General features: G+C 41.7%; 1 long non-coding RNA gene and 1 other non-coding gene across 2 annotated transcripts; one reads left to right on the top strand and one right to left on the bottom strand.

Moving 5' to 3' along the window:
• Positions 1-2263: 2263 nt before the first annotated feature.
• On the bottom strand, positions 2264-2370 carry LOC141615890 (small nucleolar RNA R71). Its single transcript, XR_012530278.1, has one exon. It is a non-coding gene; the product is annotated as a small nucleolar RNA R71 (small nucleolar RNA).
• A 9082-nt stretch (positions 2371-11452) lies between these two features.
• On the top strand, positions 11453-13354 carry LOC141614946 (uncharacterized). The gene is made up of 3 exons (XR_012529490.1): positions 11453-11557; positions 11657-11764; positions 13305-13354. It is a non-coding gene; the product is annotated as an uncharacterized LOC141614946 (long non-coding RNA).
• The last annotated feature ends 14500 nt before the right edge of the window (positions 13355-27854 follow it).

The raw sequence follows: 27854 nt of genomic DNA, 5'->3' as shown, positions 1-27854 counted from the left end.
TCAAGAAGAGACAAGACTAGAAGGCCTTTGTACATATCATAGTAGAAGAACAATGTTGAGAAAGGATCCTTGCGTCCCCAAGGAAATCCCCAAGGAATTTATGAAGAAAAGGGGAGAAAAGAAGAAGAATTGAAGCTGACCAACAATCCGAACGGATTGCAGACAATCCGTCCGTCCAGCCTCAACAATCCGAGCGTCCCTCCTTGGAATCCGCTCGGATTCCCCCAGCACAATCCGAGCGTCCCTCTCCTGAATCCGCTCGGATTGCACAGCCCAAATCCGGCCGTCCCGACTCTAATCCGCACGGATTTCAGTACAGCACGGATTTCATTCTTCAAGCTACGAAAAGAGAAGCCCTTCTCTCGAAAAATACCGGGTCCTCCTTGCTCAACTTAAAAAGTGTAATTACTAGTTTAGCCCTTAGTTAACCCTAATGCATCCTCCCTAATTTTCACTATAAATACCCCATTAGGCTAATTAGAGGAGCATATTCTTCTTATCAATATTTAGAGTAGTTAATATCAATCAAATCTCTCTTCAATATTGTAATCAAGTATTAATCAAGTTTTAATCCAAGTTTTAGTTCTTTAATCTCTCTCTTGTTCTTCCTTTATTTTGGGTAATTAGAAGATTATTGGGTTTATTGGGAGATTGACAACCTTCCATCAATCATCAAGTTCTTCTATTATTCTTTGCATTATTATTTTGGAATCATTAGTAGGTATAATCTCTTAATCCCTTTTTAATTATTGCTAATTACTTTCATTTATTCATCATGTTTCATATTGTTGGTATGATTGACAACCTTGCTAGCATGATCAACATGATAATGAGTGAGTAGTCTCTTAGCTAGGGTTTAATGGGTGATTAGGGGAAACCATCATGGGGATGATTCATGCTTAAATCAATATGCTTTCATAATCTATTTGCTTGCTTGTTTTGATCTTAATACATGCACATGTTATATTTGATGAAATGCTAAGCCTATGAATCCTTGCATTTACTATCATCTCCTATCTTTTCAATGAGACTTGTAAGACATAACCCAACTCGAGTCTTGTTAGACCATGCATGTGTTGAGTAGGAAATATTAAGTCGACTTGTAGGTGTTGTAAAATCTAATCGATTCGGCTCCGGGACCCAAACTTTCCTAGGATTGTAAGATATAACCCAACTCAATCCATCACAACAATAATTGCTTGCATATAATTTGAGAACATGTTTGTATGACCATATCCCATGATTCCCCTATGAACCCATGACACCCTAGTGCCTTTAATCAATTGTTTACACCCCTTATTTTATTCATCTTGCTAGTTTATTTTCATTGTTATTTTAGTTTAGTAACCTTCTACATCAACCCAATTTGTGACACCCCTAAACACCACTAGTTACAATAGAATTCTCATTTCAATACCCGTCCCTTGGGATCCGACCTTTACTTACCTCTTTACTAATTGTAGAGTTGTTTGTGAAGTATAAATTGTGTTTTGTATCGACCATTGACCAACGACCACATATACTTAATTGTGAACACCAAATGGCTTCGATCAAAAATGGCGCCGTTCTTAGGGGACGGTGTTTAATTGATTTAAGATTTCTTTTATTGTTATTAGTTGTGTCTTTTTCACCTTGGGGAAGTAAAAATCCTCAAGGTTTGTTCTAATTGTTTTCGAGTTGTTTGATATTTTGCATGTCTAGAAGGTTACAAGGTGATTTGTTACCTTTTGACCGTGAAATCGAAAGAACCTTGACGAATAATAGGAGACTTGTTAGGAGGAATTTGAGAGGTGTTGGTGAAGTTGTTCAACCCACTAGTGAGTTTGTCAATCCTTTCGCAATAGAAGGAGAAGAGAACCCATTACACAATATCCCACAATATCCACCTACAATGCCTAAATTCTCGTCACACTCTATACCCACCGAGGAGAATCTACCAAATGGTACTCCTACACCGCAACATCTCACCGGTAATTTTATTGCCAAGTCCGCCTTCATCCAACTAGTTGAGAGGAGCCAATTCGGGGGAATGCCTAGTGACGACCCTCATTCTCATATGGAAACCTTTTGCGATTATTGTGATGCTATCTCTCAAACGGGCGTGACTCAAGACCAAATAAGATGGGTCTTATTTCCTTTTTCGTTAATCGGCACCGCAAAGCAATGGTTGAAGGGCCTTGATAAGGCCACCCTTGGAATAGATTCTTGGAAGAAGTTAGCTCTAGCTTTCTACAAAAAATTCTACCCACCGGAAAAGACTAACATGCTAAGAGATCAAATTACGGGTTTTAAGCAAAAGGATGAAGAATCTTTGTATGAAGCTTGGGAGCGGTTCAAAGGTGTTTGTCGCTCATGTCCTCACCATGGACTTAGCGAATGGTTTTTAGTGCAACAATTTTGGAATGGTTTATATGAAGATTCAAGAAACATTCTCAATATGGGATCAAATGGAATGTTCACCGAAGTTGATGACAATCAAACATGGAACAAGATTGAGGAAATGGCGGTCCATAATTCACAATATAGTAGACCTCGCAAGACTACTAGAGGAGGAAAGTATGAAGTGGACTCCGTTACTCAATTGGGTGCTCAACTTAGTGCTCACATTGACACAATCAACTTGAAGTTTGAACAAGCTATGGCTAGACTTGAGGAAAACTCAAAATCATCAAAGCATCATGTCAATGCCATGACGGCATCCTCATCAATCCCAAGTGGGATATGTGAGAATTGTGGAACTTTGGGTCATGACCCAAGTGAGTGTAGGGGAACAACCGAACAAGTCAATGCTTTCCAAGCTTACAAAAGTGGTACCCCTTATTCAAATTTTTACAATGAAAACACCAAGTTCCATCCAAATCTCTCATACAAAAGCCAAAAAGTTCAAAACCCTCAAACAACATACACTCCACCACCCACGAGAAACCAAAATCAAAGACCCTTTTACAATCAAAACCAAGGTTACCAAAATCAAAATCCATACAATCACCAAAATGACCAAGGTTTTGATGTCCAAAAAGCGGTCCTCCAAATGCAAAAGAATCAACAAGAATTTTTCACTCAAATGCAAAAAGATAGCCAAGCAAAGGACACCACCATCAACAACATTCTAGCTCACACCAAGATGTTGGAAACACAATTGACTCAACTAGCATCTTCAAGCTCACAAAGACAAAAGGGGCAATTACCACCTCAAAGTAATCCCCGTTGACATGAAACGGTTAGTGCCATTCACTTGAGAAGTGGTACAAGATATGAAGCACCGAAGAAGCAAGTTGAGGATGAAGTTGTGAAAGCTAGTGAAAAGGAAGAAATTGTGCAAAGCCCCAAAGGAGGGGAATCATCAAAAGAAGAAAGTTCAAAGAAAAATGAAGACAAGGCCAAAGAGAAGGAGCCCATTGTGATTAGACTTCCTTTTCCAAGTCGTCAAGCCAAGCCCAAATTTGATGATCAACTTGGAAAGTTTATGGAGATTGTGAAGAATTTAGAAGTCTCAATTCCTTTCACGGAATTAATCAATCACGTTCCGGCCTATGCAAAGTATATGAAAGATATCCTCACAAAGAAGAAGTCGATCCGGAAACTTGAGACTATCGCCTTCACTAAGGTGAGTAGTGCAATACTTCAAGGGAGTTCACCTCCAAAGTTAAAGGATCCGGGAAGCTTCTCAATACCGTGTACCATTGGCGACACGACGATCAACAAAGCCTTATGTGATCTAGGGGCTAGTGTGAGTGTCATGCCGTACTCGGTAAGTAAAAGGTTGGGAATGGGAGAGCTTAAATGCACCAATATCACACTCCAAATGGCCGATAGATCGACGAAGACACCATTAGGGATATGGGAAGATGTCCCCGTGCGAATTGGGAAGTTTTTCATCCCGGTGGACTTTGTCATTGTTGATATGGAGGAAGATTCCAACATTCCTATCATCTTAGGAAGACCTTTCCTACACACCGCGGGTGCGGTGATTGATGTGAAACATGGAGAGCTCACTCTAGAAGTGGGAGATGAAAGCATAACTTTTAATCTTGACAAGACCATGAGAGCTCCTCGTTTACATGAGCCATGTTTCATGATTGATCATTATAGCCGGAAAGATGAAAGGAAGAAATCGGAACTCCAATGGAGGAAGAAAGATGAAGATGCTCCATTCAAAGAGCAAGTGAATTGTGACAAGGAGAGCTTGCAAGGCTCATCAAAATCAACCAAGGAAGAAGAGGATGGCCTCATTGGCCAAGAGAAGAAATTGGGAGAGTTGTCTCCATCTAAGCAAGAGATTTTCAATGATCAACTCAATGAAGTTTGTGGTCTTTGGGACGACGAGTTTGAAGGGATTTTTAATCCCTACATTGGGCATGCCATCGATCATGATCAACAACAAGGACCACGGTCTATTGAGGACCTCTACCATAACAATGAACAAGCTTTTGATTACTTCTTCAAGGTGTTGAGCAACATCAACAACACCTTGAACATGCCCCCTTGACATCTCATCAAGAATGAGAGTTTGGTGGAGTCCTCCCTAAACCACCACTTGTAAATATTTCTAACTCCCTAACTTACATTTCAATTCTTGTATTGCATTTTTTGTCATTTTTGGATTTTTATCTACTTTGATCAAAATAATTGTCATGTAAGAGAGAAGTGAGGGAGGGACTAATGACTTCAATTGATGTGTAGTGCCTTACCTTAGTGTAGGGATGACAATTGCCTAGGCTATTCATGCCTTAGTAGTGCCCCCACAATGAAGAACACAAGAAATGAAGAAGAATGGAAGAATGGTAAAGGGAAATGCATTGTGCACGAATGAAGTGAATCCGGGTACAAAGGACCAAAATCCGAGCAGATTGTACAACATCCGCCCGTCTTCAACAATCCGAGCGTCCTGCTGAGAAGACGCCCGTCCTGAGCTGAGCTGAAAATTGAGAATTCTTGACTGTTAAAGAATCCGAGCGGATTTCTGGAAAGACGCCCGTCTCATAGAATCCGTCCGTCTTGTGAAGAAGACGCCCGTCTTTGCAGCTGAAGAAAACAAAGAAATTTCTCTGGGCTGAAATCCGTCCGTCCTGAAGCAAATCCGCCCGTCCCGACACAGAAGAATCCGAGCGGATTCCCCAGAATCCGCCCGTCTTTAGGCGAGCTTCTGAAAATTTTGAAGCTGCAGAATCCGCACGGATTGGGCCTAATCCGCACGGATTGCCCCTACGTTTTCGAAAATTCCGACTTTTTTAATTACCCTCCCACCTTCATTCCTTCATTCATTCATTCATAAACACTACCCACAACATCAAAACCCTCATCCTCTCCATCACAAAAACAAAAACCCTTAACAAAATCCACCAAAATCAAATCAAACCATCCTTCAACAACAAATCAATCACTCCATCTTCAATAACAATCAAAACCAAGAACAAAATCTTCAACCTTTGAGTCGATTTTTCATTTCATAAAGGCAAAGCCTTTCACCTTCAAATCGATTTGGGCATTCTACAAATTGAAGATTTTTGATTCTTTTCTTGGTTAGTTCATCAAATGGCAAGGACAAAGGGTGCAACAAAGGCACCAAAGGCAAAGACTCTCTCTCAAAGGCAAAAAGCTCTCCAAACAAAGAAAGCTTTGGCAATGGTGGTAGCAACACCAAACTTGGAAGTACAACCACAACAACAACAAATTTCTACGGGAGCATCACCTTCTACTCCGGTAATCGATCAACTCTTGCATTATCCGGAGGTAACTTTTATTTCCGATACCCATAGAAATACATTTGCCAAGTTTGCTATGAAATCAATTCAATCCACCAAATTCATATAGATGCTTTGGAGAAATTGGGTGTTCTTGAACAAACAAAAGCCTTTTTCAATGCCATGGGTTTGAAGAAATTGTTTGAAACAAAGGAATTGACATACCCTTCCCTTGTCTTGGAATTCTTAAGTTCTTTAAAAGTTACCAAAGTTGAGAATAAGGAAAATCTTGAGTTTCGTCTAGCTAACATTAGTAGACGCATTACCTTTGAGGAATTAGGTGAAATTTTGGGTCTTAGCGATGAATCAAGATATCTTAAGCATTATGGAAAGTATGACCCCGAGCCTCTTTGGGAGGCAATCTCCGGGAAGAAATTTGATGATTTTCATGCTTGTCGTGCTCTTTTGGTCCATCATCCGGGCATAAGAGTATGGCACAAAGTTGTGGGAAATACCATAATTTCTAGGAAAGACACCAATCATTTCACAAGACTTGATTTTATTCTCCTTGAATCGGCTTTGAATATCAGAAGAATCCATACCAAGTCTTTCAATTCTTTGAGGCTATTGGTTGATAGATGGCTCCATGTTGATAGTGGGAAGAAGGGTACAACCGTTATTGTTAATGGCGGCCTAGTCACGGTCCTAGCCAAGCACTTTGATCCTAATTTCAATAAGGATAGCAAGTACAAGGCAAAGGAAGGTGGCCATCTTATTGATATGCCTATCATGATTAACAAGTTCAAGTGGGTTGCTCAAAACCCTCTTGACACCAAGTGTGGATGGCTAACTAGTGAGGCTCGATAATTCACTTTACCCGCGAAGATTTGTCGCCTAAGTGTCCACCGGACCAACTATCTACTTCCCCTATCCGAAGAAGCCGAGTACATCATTCAACAACAAAAGGGTGATCATGAAACCCCCTCCTCTTCCATTGTTGTACCGCCTTACCCCTTTGTGTATGAAGAGTTCAAACCGGAAGGAGTTGAAATTGGGAAAGACTATGTCACTCTTCTTATGCAAGCCATGCACAAGCAAGCTTATGAAGACCGGAAGAATGCATATTTGGCTCAATATCCTCCCCTCTTACATTTTGCTAGGCAAGGACTCCTTGATCCATCTTGTCCTTTGCCTAGTTGGGCGGATAAAGAAGCCTTGTTTCCGGGTGCATCTAGGGACGTGGTAGAAGACAATGAGGTTGTTGGAAATGGTGAAGAATTTGATGATAATATTGAGGAAGAAGCAAGTGGAGATGGAGAAAGAGATGGTGAAGATGATGATGAACAAGATGAGGAACAAGATGAAGAAGAAAGTGCCAAGGAAAGTGGCAATGTGACCACTTCTCATGAGGGAAGTGATGATGATGATAGCATGATGGAAGACTAGCCTTGGAGACTCCTACACTCCCATGGTTTGTCTATATCTCTTTGTATTTTATTTCATTTTGATCATTGTTGGTTTAGTCCTAGCAACATCAAAGGACTCACACCTCGGTTCCATTGAGGTGTTCTTTATTGTTCCCATTTGTAAAATCCAAAATGACAATCTAGTTTCATGCATAGCATAGTGTGTGCATGAACTACCCCAATGCTTTGACATTAGCAATAGTGTCTTATTTGGTTTGGGGAAGTTAATGCATACACAACGGGAGGGAATCTAAATTATCCTCTCCATCATAACAAAAACCATGCATCATGTAGTATAGCTTAGTGTAGAATTGCATTTAGTATAGAAATCATGCATCATCTTTGCATAATTTCCATCATTTTGGCCATTGAGGACAATGCCCATATTAGTGTGGGGATGGGAATTCTAACACTTAACTTTTATTCAAAAAACCATAAAAATTGAAAAATTTCAAAAACCATAAAAATTTGAAAAATTGAAAAATCCAAAAACAAGTTCATTTCCTTTGTATATATTGTCTTGTATATATTATGTTTGTTTATCCTTGTTCACTTTGATTGACTATGCCACATCCGAGACATGAGGATATTGAAGACCGCATGGTATGATCTTTCCAATCTCCTTTTTCCTCTTTATGTTAATGACTATGTGGCTTTATTTTGACTGATGCGGTACAACAATGTGAACTTAGGACTTGCATTTAGTTTATATGGCATATTAGTTGGTAGAATCATTTGCATTAGGATGTTTATATGTTAGTTGCATCATGGCATGTAGTTTGCATGTTAGAAAAATTTTGCGAAACCGTCTACTTGGGAAGCTTGACAAGTGTATATAGGCCCTAGTAGATGCTTTTTATTCTTAAGACTTTGCTTGTTAGAATGCTTGTAAAACACCCTAGGATGTGTCATGCTAGTATCCTTTGACCCATGGTTTAAGGCCGAGTCAAGAGTACCTTGTGGTGTGATAACTCCTTGGCTACCGTTTATTCCAAGGTGACCCTTGAAACAATGCATACTTCCATCATTCATCCATGTTCTACCATATTTTTGTCATCAAAGGGAATGGGCACAAAAAGAAATTGTTCAAAAATTTGAGTTCAATAAAATGAAAAGTGAAAGAAAGTTTGCAAAAATGCATCAAAAGAAAAGAGGAGCAAAAATAGACTCCTAAGCTTCAAATACAAGGCACCCTCGTTACTAATTGGGGTGACTTTGAAAATGTTCAAAAAGAAATACAAAAAGTTGTCAAGTATTGAAATGCCAAAAATCAAAAAGAAATGGCAAGAAAGTGTTCTCAAATGTCAAATGCCACATGAAATTGGGGGGAAAAACAACAATGAAAGCAAACTCCCAAAATGAAACTCAAATATCTATCGATCCCTTTATCCATCGTATCCATTTTTGTGCATGGTAGAGAGGGGACGACCCTTCTTCTTGTCTAGGCAAGAGGGGGAATTCCGCGATCCTCCAGTGTTTCTAACACCATAGGGAGTCTACTCTTGACGAAAGCATTTAACGATTGAGGACAAAGGTACCCTAGCTTGACACACTTTGGAGGTGATTTATTGGTATCCTTCTAGGCTTAGTAGTTTGAACAAATTGCATCTATGAAGGATTGTGTACCCTTGAATTGCTTCCCTTGTAGATAATTTCCGCCACTTAGATGAGGAAAGTGGCTATTCTTTTTGTAGATGCATCCATTATGTGATTTTATGTGCTTTAATGATTGGATGTAACGCCATTTTGGCAAGACCCACCTTGCCTTGCAAGAAGGCATCCTACCTCATGGTTGTCTTGTTGTGAGTTGAAGGGGCGGAGTGAGACCCGCTAATTATCTCATATCGGCTATTATTATTAGGATAGGTTAGTTTTGGTCCTAGTCTTTGTCACCTCTTTACTCGGGACGAGCAAAGGTTCGGTTTGGGGATATTTGATGTGACCATAATTGGCGCATATTTAGCCCCCGAATTACCATTGTTTCCATGCTTTTTAGTGCCTATTTGGGTCATTTCTTATCTTTAGTTCTTTGTTTTACATATTCTTTGAGATTTTGATCCCTTGGTAGGAAAGGAGTAAGAATCTTGCATTTTCATGGCAAAACAAGGCTAAATTGATTGTATTCAATGACCAAGCATCAAGAAGAGACAAGACTAGAAGGCCTTTGTATATATCATAGTAGAAGAATAATGTTGAGAAAGGATCCTTGCGTCCCCAAGGAAATCCCCAAGGAATTTATGAAGAAAAGGGGAGAAAAGAAGAAGAATTGTAGCTGACCAACAATCCGAACGGATTGCAGACAATCCGTCCGTCCAGCCTCAACAATCCGAGCGTCCCTCCTTGGAATCCGCTCGGATTCCCCCAGCACAATCCGAGCATCCCTCTCCTGAATCCGCTCGGATTGCACAGCCCAAATCCGGCCGTCCCGACTCTAATCCGCACGGATTTCAGTACAGCACGGATTTCATTCTTCAAGCTACGAAAAGAGAAGCCCTTCTCTCAGAAAATACCGGGTCCTCCTTGCTCAACTTAAAACGTGTAATTACTAGTTTAGCCCTTAGTTAACCCTAATGCATCCTCCCTAATTTTCACTATAAATACCCCATTAGGCTAATTAGAGGAGCATGTTCTTCTTATCAATATTTAGAGTAGTTAATATCAATCAAATCTCTCTTCAATATTGTAATCAAGTATTAATCAAGTTTTAATCCAAGTTTTAGTTCTTTAATCTCTCTCTTGTTCTTCCTTTATTTTGGGTAATTAGAAGATTATTGGGTTTATTGGGAGATTGACAACCTTCCATCAATCATCAAGTTCTTCTATTATTCTTTGCATTATTATTTTGGAATCATTAGTAGGTATAATCTCTTAATCCCTTTTTAATTATTGCTAATTACTTTCATTTATTCATCATGTTTCATATTGTTGGTATGATTGACAACCTTGCTAGCATGATCAACATGATAATGAGTGAGTAGTCTCTTAGCTAGGGTTTAATGGGTGATTAGGGGAAACCATCATGGGGATGATTCATGCTTAAATCAATATGCTTTCATAATCTATTTGCTTGCTTGTTTTGATCTTAATACATGCACATGTTATATTTGATGAAATGCTAAGCCTATGAATCCTTGCATTTACTATCATCTCCTATCTTTTCAATGAGACTTGTAAGACATAACCCAACTCGAGTCTTGTTAGACCATGCATGTGTTGAGTAGGAAAGATTAAGTCGACTTGTAGGTGTTGTACAATCTAATCGATTCGGCTCCGGGACCCAAACTTTCCTAGGATTGTAAGATATAACCCAACTCAATCCATCACAACAATAATTGCTTGCTTATAATTTGAGAACATGTTTGTATGACCATATCCCATGATTCCCCTATGAACCCATGACACCCTAGTGCCTTTAATCAATTGTTTACACCCCTTATTTTATTCATCTTGCTAGTTTATTTTCATTGTTATTTTAGTTTAGTAACCTTCTACATCAACCCAATTTGTGACACCCCTAGACACCACTAGTTACAATAGAATTCTCATTTCAATACCCGTCCCTTGGGATCCGACCTTTACTTACCTCTTTACTAATTGTAGAGTTGTTTGTGAAGTATAAATTGTGTTTTGTATCGACCATTGACCAACGACCACATATACTTAATTGTGAACACCAAATGGCTTCGATCAGTTTTGATTTTCGCCCTTGGAAAATTGAGTTCGTCCTTATTGTATTTTCGTTTTCTACTTGCAAGTTTCGAGGACGAAACTTCTTAAAAGGAGGGATGATTGTAACACCCCGTAATTTCCGACCGTTATTATATTGCGAAAGTAATTTATTAATCAAGTTGAATTTAATATTAATGTATATGAAGTAATAATATATAATTCAATGAAATATAATTCTATTATATTTTGAAGTAAATTATTTATTTTGATAGTTTCGAAATGTTTAAAAATAGTTTAAACCATGTAAAAACCTTTTATTTCGAAATAAGGGCATATCGGGGAAAATGGCGATTCTTGTGAAAATTGGGAAAACGATTTTGGAAATGGGTCATATGAGTACTCAATCTTCTTGTAATCTCGTGTTTAAGAACTTTGGCATTGTCGGAATTTGCATTTGACAAACGGTTCTAATTATCGTCGAAACGAGCCAAAACCGACTAATGATATTCCGCCACATATCCCGCTCCTTTCCCCCTTTTCCACGGCACTCCTTTTTCCCCCTCCTTCCTATTTCTTCCTAAGGTTTCCTTTGTTCCTTTGTTCTTGCCTCTTGACCGAAAATTCACAAAAAATAAAAAAAAAACTTACAATCGTAATTTCATCATAACTTCTTCGTTTCTAGTCCGATTTTCGCAAAATTTATATTTTCGGAATCCTCTCTTCAAGATCTACATCCTAGTATGTTTTAATTTCAGTTTTCATTTTGTCGATTTAAGATGATTTTGGGCAAAATTTCGGTTTTAGTAATTATTATTGTGTTTTTGTTGTTTTTAATAGGTGAAGATTATGAGGATGATATAGGGGACTCCTATATAGTAGAGGTTGATGGGTAGCTACTGTTTTTAGGGTTTTCTCAAGGGTTATTTTGCCTTTTTCTAGCTTAAGGTAACATATTTCGAGTTACTCGACGAATAAATGTCACATTCTTTGCTTTTTTGTATGATTTTGTGATTATTATTTGAGTAGTTTATTTCACATGAAAGTATGTGTTAAATTAATGTCTTTTGTATGTTAAGTTCACATATTAGTATGGAAATGAAATGGGAATGATTAATTGATGCTTAAAACGATGTTAAAATGAACAAAAACGGAGAAACGGGGAAAGGGGGTGGCGGCCAAAGAGGCTTGCGAGCCGGTAGGCCCACGGCAGCCTTGGGGTTGGCCCGGGTCGGCCCGTTGCTTGTTTCGCGGTTTTTCATGCGTTGTTCGTCGTTTCGGGCGTATTAATGTTATATTTAGTATAAGTAACATATGGGTAGTCTTATGAAATGAATAATGTTAGTAGTAAATATAATGTTGATGGTAAAGTTATGTTTATATTGGTAGTTGGCACATGTTAGGATAGGTTATAATATGAAATTGTAATGAATAGGCTTAAAATGAATTTTATAGCGATAATTGTAATGTTTGGATGATTATGCCGAAAATCGAGCCTTAGTCCCTTTGATCAAATCGATGTCGATCAATTGTGTGATTGGTCAGCCGCGATTGAACCCGTACCTGTCGCAGGATTGAGATTGCGGGTAAAAATTCGGTTGGATGAAAATTATTGTGAAAAATGGATAATTGGCCTTATTCTTGTTTTAGGCCATTTATTATGTTTTTAGTTCACATGTGATGTTGGTTGAATTGAATGGTTTCTTATATTGTAGAAACGGCCTTAGATTCCCTGAAACCTTTAATATTGTTAATATTGCTTGAAATGGAATTGGTATTGAATACTTCTTGCAGGTTGTTGTGTTTGTCATAGATAGGTCTTTATAGTCTTTGACGAGTATATGTTCACTGCTTAATAGCCTTTGTGTTCTTGACTTGGTGGGTTTATATCCAAGTTGGGGCATGACCTCGTTACTTATTTTGAGGGTAAGTGGTCAGCTTAAGTACTAGCCAACCCTTTGGTGGACTCCTTAGGGTACTCACTTTGTTTTTAAAAAAATTGTGGGTCTTGGGTGCGGTGGTGTGTATCCGCATGTCTAGGTCTGCGCAGATTTAGGACTAGGGTTGTATTGTGTCTTGGCCATGTTTTGATAGAACCTCTGAGCCAAGATACCGGTTCGATTACCTTCCCTACCTCGTGGTATAGACTCGAGTCACAGAGTGACTATTGACGGTGCTAAGAACTTATGCCTGTCTTTGATATATTGCCCTTTCTTGTATGGTGATTTTATGAATTGTAATAGGTGAGATGCAAGCCAGTTACAATTGATAAAGTTTGGATTACTGCTTGTTATATGTTTCACATGATAGTTTAATTTGGTCAGTTTAGTGCTCATATGTAAGAATACTCGATAATTAATTTATTTATGATGTTGTTTACATGTTACATTACATGTTACATTAAATATGACATTTCGTGGCTGGGAGGACTCGAAGTTACTCCCCACTGAATTGTGGCTTTCGTGTTTGTATAAAATGCGATTGACAGGTTGATGATGATTAAATGGGGTACACGGACGAGCTAGTAAGCAAAAGAACCTTGGACTTAGTTTGGTTATATTTTGTAGTAAACCTTTAAACATATGGTTGTATTTATATTTTAGAGGGACATATGTCTCCCACTCTTACTTTGGTTTGTATCACTTTATTCTCGCGACTTTAGCTATGTTATGTAAATTAGTTTGTTAGTTTTTGCAGGTTTTGGCACTCTTCATTTGGAAATGTTTGTGAATGGTTTAGAAAAGTTTTTAAAATTACAGGTTTTATCTAGTTGAACCAATTACAAACATATCCTGTCAGTTTTTCTGTAGAATTTACGTGTTTATTTAACACTAAAAATGAGGGTGTCACAGACCAAGTCGTCCTAGAGGTGGACGCTCAACCAAAGGCTTATGAGAACTCAATCCTGAAACAGCTTTAGAAAGCAAAAGCCGAAATCTCAATTTGGCAACTGATCGCAACGTCTTTTGAGCATCGACAGGCCTTGCTACAGGCCTTGAGAAAATTAACCGTGCCCTCCACCTCTTCCCCAGAAGAAATAGTGGCGCACCTGACAAGAGATGCCCCTGATCTGAACAACCCGGTCGTCTTCTCCGACGAGGATATCCCTCCGTTCGGAGCCAATCATAACCTGGCCCTATATATCACCGTACAATGCCTCTAGAAAAATATACCCATGGTCCTTGTGGATGACGGTTCCGCGGTGAACGACATTCCTCTCAAGACTGCCTACAAGCTGGGGATTAAGGAAGAGGACTTGGTCCCAAGAAATCAAGGAGTACGCACCTACGCCGGCACTCGTTGCAAGGTCGCTGGGCTTATCACTTTGACCGTCGCAACCGAAGGACTGGAAAGACAAACCAATTTTTAAGTGGTCGACATCGACGCCTCCTTCAACATGCTCCTGGGACGTCCCTGGATTCACGCCGTCAAGGCAGTCACCTCGACTCTCCACCAGAAGATCAGGGTCCCCTTCAACGGAAAATTAATCACAATTCCTGCTTCCCCGATCAAGGCAGTCATAAGAAAGGGGATAGCCTCTCAAGCCATTGAGGAGGACGATAACGAAATGTGGAGTTTCCAAGCCATAAACACCATAACTGAGGAGTCAACACTCTCTGATTGTGACCCGTTCGCCAACCTCACGGTCAACCGTATCATGATGCGTCAAGGTTATTTCCCGGGTTTGCCGCTCAATCAACTGAAGGACCCATTGCCTCCCTTGAAACAGTCTAAGATCCCCAACATTCCCTTTGGGCTGGGGTACGAACCTACCGACGAAGATATCCAGGAGATGAACCTCCTAGTCCGAAAACGCAAGAAGCACGGAGTTATCCTCCGTCCCTATCATCTGTCTCTCAATGGGTACTTTGTCCCCGAGGGAGAGTCTGAGATCTACCATGGCTTTCCGGAGCCAATCTATAACTCTGTAGTGAAGGCTAGGTACCCGGGAGTGGAAGTCTTCCAGGACTGCTACTTTATCCCTGACAACATCGAAGCTGCATCAACTGAGTCTAAGCCGTCACCATGCCTTGACGGACAAGCTGTCACACTCCTCTTTGGGGAAGATAACGTCAAACACCTCGACTATGAGGACATCATCAACATCGCCCTGAAGGACAATCAATTTGATCCAACCGCCTTGATCTCCGATACTGACCCAGAGAAGGCTACCCAAGGCTGGAGGAAGACCGTCAAGTGCACCGATCGCCAAGGCCGCATTCTCAAGATAACAACCGGAGAGGGCCCTATGTTCAAGGAGGGAAGTGAAGAAGGATCTGAGTTTGAGTCTGAGTCGGAGTCAGAGTCTATCATAGCTCCTAACGCTCCTAATGTCCCGGTCAAGGTCCTCTTTCCACTATTTTATCACAAAGTCGTGGCTGATTCAGAGGCTGAGTCTACTAGGGTCACCCCCACTCCCATGAAAGGTGACAACCTGGAGCCTGTTCCAGGGGCTACCTCCTATGTTGTGTCGCCTCTGACTGACCACGAGATGTCTGTCCTTTCCGAGCTTTTCGCTCGTGTCAACTTAATGAACGCTAAGTTTGCTTATGACTCGTCTCATTTTAACTGCAATGCAATTCTGAATGACTATGAGGAATTTGACTTGAGTGACTACCCACCTCACCTAGCCAAAGAACTTGACAAAAGGGAAACCAGAATCCCCATCATTGAGGAGACCGAACCTATTAACGTAGGAACCGATAACTCACCTCAAGAACTTAGGATAGGGACAACCCTGGACCCCTCGGAAAGACAACAATTCATTGACCTCCTCCACGAATACAAGGACGTGTTCGCCTGGTCTTGCAGAGACATGCCTAGGATTAACAGAGAAATCGCAGAGCACCGGATACCCATTAAACCCGGGGCTAAACCTGTGAAGCAGAAGCTACGACGGATGCGTCCTGAATGGGCCCTGAAAATCAAGGAAGAAGTGGACAAACAGTTCAAGGCTAGGTTCATCAAAGTGTCTGAATACTCTGACTGGGCGGCTAACATTCTGCCCGTACCAAAGAAAGACGGAAGAATTCGGGTTTGCGTCGACTTCAGGGATCTGAACAAGGCGAGCCCAAAAGACGACTTCCCTTTGCCACATGTTGACAATCTGGTGGACAATACTGCCGAGCATGCCCTCCTATCCTTCATGGACGGGTATACTGGGTCCAACCAGATTAAGATGGCTGAGGAAGACATGCACAAGACAGCATTCACTACACAGTGGGGTACATATTGCTACACGGTCATGCCCTTCGGCCTCATCAACGCCGGGGCAACCTATCAAAGAACCGCTACTACTCTCCTACATGATATGATGCACAAGGAGGTAGAGGTATATGTAGATGACATGATTGTTAAATCAAAAGAACGGGACGACCACATCAATGCCCTCCGGAAATTCTCCGCTCGTCTGCGGAAATATAAAATGACACTAAATCCTCAGAAGTGTGCATTCGGGGTCACCTTCGGAAAACTCTCGGGACATGTCATCAGAAAAAGAGGCATTGAGATTGATCCAACCAAAATCAAAGCCCTTCAACAAATGCCTCGGCCTAGGAACGAGAAGAAAATTCTGGGGTTTCTCGGTCAAGTCCAATACATCAGCCGCTTCATCGCCAAGCTCACTATGATTTGTGAACCAATATTCAAAAAGCTTCGCGCCTCCGATCACACCGATTGGGACGATGACTGTCAGAAGGCCTTCGACAGGATAAAGGAAATCCTATCCAAACCTCTTGTTCTCATGCCACCTCAACCGGGGATTCCTTTATCCCTATACCTGACTGTTACCAACACAGCCATGGGAGCAATGTTAGCACAAACAGTTGGCAACGAAGAACGAGCCATCTACTACATCAACAAAAAGTTCATTGAGTACGAGACGAGGTATACCCAACTGGAAAAGACATGCTCAGCTACACGGTCCACATCTACTCCAAGATGGACCCGGTTAAATACATCTTCGAAAAACCCGTACTAAACGGAAGGCTGTCTAGGTGGACACTCATGTTGTCCGAGTTTGATCTCAAGTTTGTACCCCTCAAGGTTATCAAGGGAAGATCAGTTGCCGATTTCCTAGTAGAAAATCCCGTCAACGAGGATCTAACGACCGACACATGGTCACTTCCTGACGAGGACATCCTTTGTGCCGACTCCGACGCATGGGACCTATACTTCGACGGTGCATCTAATCTGAGAGGCTTCGGGGTAGGAATCCTTCTAATTTCACTAGAGGGAGAACACGTTCCGATCTCCGTCAAGCTGGACTTTGCCGTCACCAACAATGCCGCTGAATATGAAGCATGTCTCATCGGCCTACAAGAAGCCATCACACTTGGCATCAAGAGATTGAGGGTCCATGGCGATTCCTCGCTCATCATCAATCAGGTGTCCGGATCATGGAAAATTCGATCTGACAGCTTAGCTCCCTACCAAGCAAAGATCAATCAAGAGGCCGAGTTCTTCGACCAAGTCGACTACTTCCACTTGCCAAGCAAGGAAAATCAATTTGCTGATGCCCTGGCAAAACTTGTCGCGCTCGTCAACATACCTGACGATATGACATCAATGCCCCTATGTGTCGAGGGAAGGAGCGGGCCAGCTCACATTTGTGCTATTATCAACGACGAGGAAAGCCATGATGAACCTTGGTACCAGGTCATCCTCAATTACAAAACCAAAAACGAATTCCCTCCCAACTCTGATCAAAGAGGACAAAGAGCCATCCGTTTACTTGCATCACAATTCGTGATAAATCAAAATCAACTATACAAAAGAACAACCCAAGGAATTCTCCTCCTTTGCATTAACCATCACAAAGCCTAAAAAGTCATGGGAGAGGTTCAAGACGGAGAATGTGGCCCTCACATGAGTGTAATGATGCTTACACGGAAAATCATGCAACTAGGTTACTACTGGACCACCATGGAAGCCGATTGTCGTAACTACGTCAAACATTGCCACAATTGCCAAATCTTCGCCAACATACAACACATACCACCATCCCTTTTATACACCATGACATCGCCCTGGCCTTTCTCAACCAGGGGCATCGACATCATCGGGAAATTTAACCCGATAGGCACCAAGGGGCATTGCTTCGTCCTCGTCGCCATCGACTACTTCACCAAATGGGTGGAAGCACAGTCATATGCAGTCTTGACCGCCAAACAAGTGGCCAAGTTCATTCAAAACAACATCATCTGCCGATATGGGGTGCCCCATGAAATCATCAGCAATCAAGGTTCTCACTTCCGGGCGGAAACTCAAGCTTTGTTGAACAAATACAAGATCAAACGACATCGATCATCCCCCTACCGTCCTCAAACTAACGGAGCGGTGGAGGCAGCGAACAAAATTCTTGTCACCATTATCAAGAAAATGCAAGACAACTACCGCGATTGGCCGAGCAAACTCCTATTCGCACTCTAGGGATACCGAACCTCCATTCGAACACCGACAGGCGCCACACCCTTCTACCTAGCATACGGTATGGAGGCGGTTCAACCGGTAGAGTTAGAGGTCCCATCTCTACGCATCCTACTGGAGAGTCAAGTCCCTGAAGCGGAATGGACCCGTCGAAGGTACGAACAAATCACTCTTCTAGACGAACGACGACTCAACGCCTTACACAACGTCCAGCTATACCAACGACGTATACAACGGGCATTCAATAAGAAGGTCAAACCCAAAAACATCCAGGAGGGCGACTTGGTCCTCAAGCCAATTCGAGCACCATTACCCGTCGATCTGAGGGGAAATTTCAAACCCAACTGGGCCGGGCCATACCTGGTCAAGAAAATACTTTCGGGACGCGCACTGAGACTGAGTGACCTAGATGGGGAGGACTTTACCAACCCGACCAACCTAGACCAACTCAAGAAATACTACCCTTGAACCATAACAACCAACGACCTAGCCTAGTTTTACAACTAGCAACGACCTCAACCCTTTTCAAGTCAAGTTCCTCAACGTGTTCTGATTTGAAATTGCATGTTTTATTGAGTCTAAGCTGCGGCACCTTGCCCGTTTCGAATGTCCTTTGATCCGTCAAAGGCAACGTCCATTTGCACTAAAACAAAACAACGCCCCTGAACTACGAGCATGGTTTGATTTTACCTCTTCAGGTGAATACGTAGGTAGTCCCTCTTATGCCTGAGGGATACAACCAAAAAACCCAATTCCAATTCACAGAACATTTCGAACTACGATCATGGTTTGATTTCACCTCTTTGGGTGAATACGTAGGCAGTCCTTTCTTACACAAGAAGGATACAACCATTTCCGCAATCATAAAAACAACCATCCCCATACAAAAAATCCCCACGTACAAAAACATCCAAAAAAAAAGAAAAGGGAAAACCATTCCTTTTTTCCCACAAAAATACAAAATAAGCCTTTCTCCCTTTCCACAAAATACCACTTTTCCAAGTGCAAATGTTTAGGACGATTCAAATTGAATTGCCTTCACCAAATGGATGGAAGAAACAAGCGTTCACAATTTTCGACACAAGCAATCCTCTTATTTAAATAATAATGGGAGGGATTACAATTTCAACAAATAGAGCTCGACGAGTCTACAACTTGTCAAAGCTAAGGTGTCAACTAACACACTTCACATAATAAAACTAGCACAAAACACACAATAACTAGCTAGTACAACATAATAAAAACCCACAACAATAATACAACATAATAATAAAGTGGGTAATGGAGGTCTTCACTCTTCCATTCTACCCTTGCCTTTTCCTTCGGGGTACATCTTCCCCTTGTTCTTTTTGTTGGCCCGCCTAGCATGGGCTTCTTCCTCAGAACGGATCCTCAACAGATCTAAGACGGCGACGGCCTCCGGTCTAGCACAAGACCCCATATTCGACCCAAGACGAGCCAATGCACGACCCACCATATTCTTGGGACCGGAACTCCTCCTCTTCGGTGGTCTCATCACATCGGGAGTAGCTCCATCAACATACTCCTCAAAGAAGGCACGGTTGGCCTTGCCAACCTCTCGGTACTTCAAGTCGACAACCTAGTCCTTACGGAATTTGGACCTCTCTTCCAAAGAGGGAGCACGTGACCACTTGACATAAGCGGGAGTCCCCCATGTCGTGGCAACGGGGTTTGGCACCTCCCAAAGCGGCCGAGTGGCCCACCATCTTTCGAAGAACTCCACAAGCTCGGAATTCGGGAAAACATTCTCTTGGACAAGAGTATATTGAGCGGGCATCTTTTGTTGACGCCCCATTTGCCTCATGAGCCTTTCGGGATATATGAAGGAAACAACCTTCAAACCCACCACCATCAAAGAACGAGGACTAGCACCCGAAGCGGACAACCCCGTGAAGGACCTCAAGTGCCAACACGGCACCACCCAACGGATATGAGGACCACCCTCCTCCGCCAATCTTGCGGCCCAATAGGTCTTGGTGGAAGCAAAACTATCCGGGTACAACTTCTTCCTCATGGTAAGGTGACGGAAGGAATAAGAAGACGAATCAACCGGAGGCTCTACATACCTTAGCCTCTCCAATAGCCACACTTGGAGGATCCTTGGGGATCTGAAAGAGGGAGCTTCTCCACAAGAGCCTTCCTTGTCCAAAGCTTGGATAATCTCTCCAAGCACCAACCATGATGGATCTCTACCATACTCCATTTGCTCAATCACATGGATAAGGGTCATGCTACCATGGCATCTTGGCCCCTCCTTCTTCAAGACATCAACAAAGAGGTACACATGGACAAGGCAAAATGCAAGAGCCCTTCTCCTAGCCACCTCCGAGACATTAACATCTAATCGGTTTGAAAAGATGTTGATAAGAGCCAACATATCCACACCATGTGGAGCAAGAAGAAAGTTGATTTGGCTTGTTGATAAGCCCAACATAGAACGTAATTTCTCCTTGTAGCACAACCGAGTCGGAGGAAGCACCGGAACACAACCCGGCCACCCACCAATGGCTTCAACTTCTTCGGCAAGAGGACAAAGCTCACCTTTCGGGAAAACGAAAACATGGTGTTTCGAATCCCAAAACCGAGAACATGCTTCAAGAAACGAAGGTTGCACCTTGACTTGACGAAGCAGCAACAATTGACCAACTCCCATTCAAACGAGTTGATACTTTTCGGGAGGCGACAAATCCCGACACCATTGTCGCAATGCGTTCTCAAAAGCATCCATGAAATATTTTTGTGGAAGAAGAAGAGGTTTTGTAGAGATGTTTTTGTGTTTCGGATGATGAAACAATGAAGCGCAAACGTCCCTATTTATACAAAATGATCAGCGCATTTTTCAGAAAAAGGGGAGAGCCGGCTTCCATCGCCAGGCTGCTCGAGCCTCTTTAGGCCTTCCCCAGGATTCCCAATGTTGACTTGTCTCTTTCAACTTGTGTTTTCTCCTGACACCTCAAACCTCCCGCCAGGAAGCTCGCGCCTCTTCGGGATGATTCAGGATGTGTTGTGTTTCCTCACACTCACATTTCCTTGTTTTTGCGTTTTACGAAATCCGACACGGTTTCCATGACGCAGCTTTAAACATACAGATTTTTCTTTCTTTTTTTAAGGGGGGAAGGTCTAGTCGCCCCGATCCGCGATGGATCGTTTCCATGTCAGTCGAAATTCCGAAATTTTTTCGCTTTTTTGCAATTTTCCATCAAAAATCAAGATCGAAGATTGATAACACGACGTCAATTTTCCTCAAAAATTCAAGCACTCACAAATTCGAGTCTTGACCTATAAATCAAAAATCAAATATACTCGCAAAAATCCTTTTCAAAAATTCTTTCCTGACTGTTTGAGTTTGAATTTTTCGAGTCAATTTCAATGATTTCGACGCAATTTAATTCACGACACGAGTTAATTGCTCAAATTTTCAAATCAATTCCTTTTGAATTCCGAACGTGACGATTTGTCACGGAATTTTCAAAATTCATTAAAATTTCAATTTTAACTTTAAGTCATCTTGGTTAATGTTGGTCTTCAATCAAATGCTTCTACGTGTTTACGTTTATGCGTATGTGCTATCTGTTGCTTATTTTCTACACTAACGATGCAGGAACTAGTGCAAAACAAAAGGAGAATCAACAGCCGACAGCGCTCCTCCGAAACACAAAAAGCCAAAATTCACAAAATGAGCTACAATCCAAAAACACATATATACAAACCGCCTCATGCAAAATGTAAATATGTACAAACAGGATCCAATACAGACATCTATCATACAGACACTGACCTAAAAACAACCGTTTATCATACAGACACTGGCCTAAGACAACGAACTGGGGGCTATCTGCCACCTACCGAACTAAGCACTCCCTACCCTTCCAATCAGAAAGAAATGGGAGCAACATAGGGAACATAGGAGCAACAACGGAAGCAGAGGTGGTTACCACGACGGTAATACCTCGTTCCTGCTCCACGACAAAAATGAAGACAGTGTCTTGCAGACTTCGGATGATGAGGAGGCCAATAACCAAGATGTGACGCACCACCCCGGTGCTGACCCCCAATCATCATTCATCCTGTCTATGAGCCACAATGAAAAGGACAAGCCGGCCACATCAGCCGCCTCTCCTCCTCTACGGAAGCATCCTCCACGACCGCCTTAAACCCGACAACCTCCTCGATCGTCTCTCCCCCACCAGGATCGACTTCCTCCTCCAAGGCCTCAACGACAAACCCCATAGGTCCCAAACGATACCCTGTGATCAAAAGAACAAACAAAAAACGTCAGCCGAAATTTTGGCATTACGACGGCATGAAATGGATAAATCCAAACAAAAGCAACAACAACCTGCAATGCAAAACAAGGGCAATCCCGCCCAAAATCCAACCAAACAAAAATGACTCGCCCCTCTTTTCAAGCAAAAGACGAGTCAAAACCAAAAAAAACGGCATTTCAAGACCCATACAAGGTCCGCCAACAAACCAAAATACATTCCCGACGCAATGGGGTACTTTTCTGCGGCTCAAAAAGGCAATTCATACACTAATTTGAGCCCAAACCGGTCAAAAATTCAAAAACGACCGCAAAAAGGCAAACGTGATTTTATCACGCCTAAAGGTGACCTAAATTACCAATAAGGTCCATTTCAAGGCAAACTGACTCAATTCAAGCCTAAACAGACGCTTATTTTGTCTGACATAAGACGTCACAAAAGGCAAAAATCCAATTTTGCCCACAATATCTAACGAAGGTCCATAAATTGCGAATACGGGTTTTCCCAACTACATTGAAACCTAGTGGGACCCACTACCCAAGCAAATAAACTTGGCATTGCGAAGTGAGACGGTCTCTCACCTCACTCATGTTTTTCGAGCATAGGGAGCGGAAACGGGGACCAAAATGCAAACTAAAAGCACCCTTATACTCCTAAACAGGTTTCTAACCTAATGCAAGCATCAATTTCACTCGAAATGGGCTCAATCAAAAACGCCCAATTCAATTTTTTAGGGTAAAATTCGTCCAAATTCAATCAAGCTAAAGATCAACAAATTTAAATGGATTCAAGAGGAAATAAATACCTCGAGATGGCATTGTTGATTATGGCACGAGTGGAAGCTAGCGAAGGTCCTTCAATCGCTATTTTTTGCGGGTTTTTAAATCGAATGAAGAAGACGAGATGATGAATGGTATGCAGCCTGAACTCGCGTCTTTTACAGAAAAAAAGGGAAGCCCCTTTGATTCGCAAGATGGCTCGCGCCTCAATCAGGTGTCCACTTGCTTTTTCAGCGAATTTTGGGCTTTAGCCCAATTTCCACGTAAGAAAATTCGGATTTTCGTTGACGATATTGAAAATCGTCATTTCCTTAAAGACGAAAAGACAAATAGTGAAATTTTAAATTCGCTATTTTCAAAAATTTCAAGCAAACGGCGATCAAAACCGCCAATTTCAAAAATAATCGTGAAATCAAATTCACTATTTTCTTTCAATTTCAAAAATAATAGCGAAATTTCAGAAACCGCTATTTCTTCAAATTTTAAGCGACGGCAATTAAAACCGTCATGCTCAAAATAATAGTTGGAAATTGATTTCCACTATTTTCACCACGCATGTCAACGGCGGCACATAAACCGTCACTTCAATTAATAGTGAAGATTCCGAATTCACTACTTCCATCAAATGTCAACGGTGGCATATAAACCGTCACTTCAAACGCAATAGCAAAATTTAAAATTTGCTATTTCCTTCAAAATTCAAATTCAACGGCGATCGAAACCGCCACTTCAAATTCAAAGAAGAACGACGAATGGTGAAGATTCCAAATTCACTATTCCTTCCAATACCAGCAGGGGATTCCCCGCGGAGCCCGCTTATTTCAAAAACAGTGATAGCGAAAAGTCCAAATTCACTATTTCCACGGCGTCATCACGAGTTCGCTACGTTCAAACAAGCCCATTTGATGCGGCTGGTCTCATGGTCCATTAACCGATCGCCCCATGGTTGGCGAGCCTTTGTCCGCAACCTTTCAAGGGCAGATTCCGAAGATGCCTCGGGTACATTTCCTTACCATGGCTGGCGAGCCTTTGTCCGCAACCTTTCAAGGGCATATCCCGAAGATACCTCGGGTACATTTCCTTACCATGGCTGGCGAGCCTTTGTCCGCAACCTTTCAAGGGCAGATCCTGAAGATGTCTCGGGTACACTTCCTTACCATTGGCTGGCGAGCCTTTGTCCGCAACCTTTCAAGGGCTGATCCCGAAGATGCCTCGGGTACATTTCCTTACCATGGTTGGCGAGCCTTTGTCCGTAACCTTTGAAGGGCAGATCCCGAAGATGGCTCGAGTACATTTCCTTACCATGGTTGGCGAGCCTTTATCCGCAACATTCAAGGACAGATCCCGAAGATGCCTCGGGTACATTTCCTTATCATGGCTGGCGAGCCTTTGTCCACAACCATTCAAGGACAGATCTCGAAAATGCCTCGGGTACATTTCCTTATCACAGCTGGCGAGCCTTTGTCCGCAAACATGCGAAGACATATCCGAAGATGCCTCAGGTATGACTCCTTCCTATGGCTGGCGGGCCTTTGTACGTAGTCTAACGGACTTTAAACGACCCGAACGGATAGTCGACAGACTCTAAACTGTTACCGATGACAGGTCCTTGGCTCGTACCCTCAAGTCGCCTTGGCATCGCCCTTCCCGACGGTAGGTCTTTGGCCCAAATCCTTTCGAGCCGCCTCGACGTCGCTTGTGTCTCCAGGTTGTAATCTTCGATTGACCTGGGGGCTCTACAAGTTGTAATCGTCAAAGTGGGGGCTCTGTAGATACCCAGTATCTGCTGAGACTCCGACAAACACCCGACGATTATCGGACTACAACATGTTTTGGAATCGCGGCGTTTGATCGACAGTTTGTGTACGACTCTACGTCAGAAAACTTAAAACGATTTCGAAAATAAAACATTTCAAAACATTTCAAAAATACCTGGAGTGTTTAATGCCCGACGACGGGGTCGCAATGACACTAACTAGAGTCAAAACCGACACCGGACCAAAAACCGACTCAAAAATTCAAATCCCGTTTCCAACAACGAGTCAAACCGAGTCAACCACCAAAAACAAAACATTTCAAACCTTTTATCTTAAGTTTTCCCGGATTCATGTTGGTCAAGTACCAAATATGTGACTACAAAACCTAGGATAGAACAAATCATGATTGCATTTGTGTAAAAGCGACAACACACCTCGAAGACCCGCGATGTGGCTCGCGCCTCTTTGAGCGGCCCAGGTGGCCACGTTGCTCAAAAGTCACACAACCACTCATTCTCCTATAAATACCCCTCAAATGCCACCCATTTGAGACTTACGCGAGTGTCCGCCCCCTCTTTTCTCCCTTAAAATTCTCGACTCGACTTCTTAAGTCACAACCCGACGCGTATTTACGCCCTACCGATCGTAAACACGAGCCTTACACATTGTTTGGTACCGTCATCGTGCATTAAATCACTTGACCGACCATTTCGACCACTACACTATCACTAACATTAAAACACTTTTTACTTACCAAAACGGTTTTAAACCGAGTTTTTTTCGATCAAATGAGTTGTTACACTTACGTCGGTCACTCGCCATAACCAAACATGTAAGTATGAGGGTGTAAAAATCCTCTTTTATTATGTTTTCATTTGTTTCATGACTATAACATGCTAAAATGTGCATAACATGAACCAAAACATGGAATAAACGAGCCAAAACTGATTTTTGGTCTGAGGCAGAAGCCCCTTAGGTCGCCAGTTTACCCGCGCCTAAATGGGGTGTTCAGACCAGAGATCAACCGTGTTTGTTCTCGTCATTTCCCTTTACTTTCGAACCCTTTTTATTTCATTTGTTTTAACCATAAAACATTTTTCACCCTTGGTTCCTCATACCATGACGGTTAAATCCGTGTTTCGGTGATAATATTTGGTTAATGACATTAAAAAGGTATTTTAAAGCCTTTTATTTCATTTCTTTACATTTTCAAACAAACATATTAGTCACCAACACAAAGTCATCCTTGGTTCTACATACCATGCCAGATTTTAACCCGGGTACGATGATGAGTATCGACTAATAACATTCAAATGGGCTTAAAACAATTAGTCTATAATTATTTTCAAAACTATTCATGTCAATTTTGTCAAATCGAACCCGACACCGAATATTATCAAAATAATGATGATTATTCGAGTCTAGTTCTTCAAATCAACAAATGCGGTCTAAACGACCCCTTTAAGTCAAACCGGGTTCAAACACCCATTTTCAATATGTTTTATAAAGTTTTCTAAAAGGTTAGAACATGGCACATAAACCGTGGGCTAACCCGCGCCTAAACAGGCTCTCCATTTTTCATTTTCAAAACCAGAGGGAGGCCCTTTGCACCGCCGGCTGGCTCGCGCCTCATATAGCCGTCTGGTACAGGGCCTGTTCCTTTCCAGAATTAGTCTAGGACGATCCCGACTCCGGTTAGCCCGGATATAGGACGGATCAGATGACTATTTGATTATTCAAAACCATATTTTCAAAATGCCTTACTAAGACAAATGGATCATGCTATGCACCCTAAACCTAATACGGTAAATGGATGTTTAATTTGCGTCTTGCATGCAAATCAATCATTAATCCAACCCGACATCTTATACTTGATACTTGGATTAAATTAACCGACTTAGAAAGCTCTCACATGTTAGGTTTAAATTATTGGATGCGCATTCATGCATTTAAACCGTTTTATCAACTTTTGCATTCAACCAACCAAGATCGATCAGTAGAGGCCGCTAACGCGGGCGGGATTGGGTGTCTGATTAAAGGGCTTCCCAATACGTACCTTCACCTCTTAGTCAGAAACTTTGGATAGTAGACGACTGAAGGAAATGTAGATCTATATACATACTAACATACTCATATATGTTAAAATTAATTTGTCATAAAATTAAATGTGGATTTTATGCATGCAAACAATATAATAAAATAGAGAAGAAATCACCCTTACATTGTAATTTCGGTTCTTATGGGCACAAGTGAGTCCTCCTACTCACTTGTTCTTGAGCTCTCCAAATGGAAGAACAAGGATTCAAGAGTAGAATCCCTCCCAAAAGCATATACCCAAGGAATACAACTTAAAGACTAAAATAATATGATCTAGTATTAAAATTAGTCTTACTTAAAAATATGACACAAAATGTTTTTGTACTCTCACATATTTCGGTTGAGAGAAGAAGAATTTTGTGATTTATTTCTCTAGAAATCTCATAAGATTGTAGAGAGCATTTTATCAATTTTCTTACACTAGAAAATTAGATGGGAAGATTGAATGAATAATCAAAGAGAAAAGCTCACTTCTCTTTTCATGTGGAGTGGCCGAAATTTCCTTGGGTAGAATGCCCAATGCATTTTATTTTTGCTCTTCTCTAAAAGGTAGGTGTGCAAGGCTACTAATTAGATATGATAATTGTGTTTTCCACTCAAGATAAAAAACACAATACATCTCTTACACTCCCTTCTCATTTTCGGTTTTTTAGACATAAAATGGAGAATCCATTTTATTTTTGTCATTTGT

This window comes from Silene latifolia, chromosome 11 (assembly GCF_048544455.1).
Source record: "Silene latifolia isolate original U9 population chromosome 11, ASM4854445v1, whole genome shotgun sequence".
In the NCBI taxonomy this organism is placed as follows: Eukaryota; Viridiplantae; Streptophyta; class Magnoliopsida; order Caryophyllales; family Caryophyllaceae; genus Silene; species Silene latifolia.
Note: the sequence above shows the minus strand (reverse complement) of the source record. Positions and strands in the feature narration are given on the sequence as shown.